This window comes from Rhipicephalus sanguineus, chromosome 3 (genome assembly GCF_013339695.2).
Source record: "Rhipicephalus sanguineus isolate Rsan-2018 chromosome 3, BIME_Rsan_1.4, whole genome shotgun sequence".
NCBI classification, from domain to species: domain Eukaryota; kingdom Metazoa; phylum Arthropoda; class Arachnida; order Ixodida; family Ixodidae; genus Rhipicephalus; species Rhipicephalus sanguineus.
Window position 1 is genome coordinate 38384007 of NC_051178.1, and position 709 is coordinate 38384715.

The following is a 709-nucleotide window of genomic DNA, read 5'->3' on the forward strand; positions in this document are numbered from 1 at the left end:
CCATGGTCGAGTGTTACACATTTGCCGGTACAACATTATTTTTTCAATTTCATACGAAAAGTGTCACACACAAACATCTGTTACATTGCATAACACAGAGGTGGATACAGGATTTTCCGAAGGGGGTCATACTACTGGGAGAGCCTGATATATGTGCTTTTCTTGGGGTACTTATAAATAAAGCAAAGTAATGGGGGGGGGGGGTCAGTCTATCCAGGCCGCCCCTCTGATTTCGTGGCGATAGCACATTAAATGCTTGAAAAATAGCATAGTGAAGCTAACGCGCGAAGCATCTAACCAAATGCTACCTTGTTAAACTCCACAATCGAAAACCAGCTACAAACAACACGCTCCAGCACAATCGGTCCGTTCGCTGAGAATCGATGACGCACTCGATCGTTAGAGAAGTCTAATATGTAATTGTTATCGCAATAGAATAAGTAATGTCAACAGCAGCGCAGCATGCACGAGTAGCCGCGATTGCAGCTTGAAGATCGTACACGAAGCCGCGGTTTGTCTGTGCCTGCAAGCACACGGCGCGTAACTGTCTGGTTCCGGCATGACACGAAAAAAGTGTTTTCTGATGAGTGCCGATGCTGTCACATACGCATTATTAAGAACGGCGAACGTAACACGGCGTTAGTCGTGAGCGGTAGCCGGAGCAACGGAACGAATCGCCGCTTCTCGTCGGCCGCGAGGTAATCTAAGA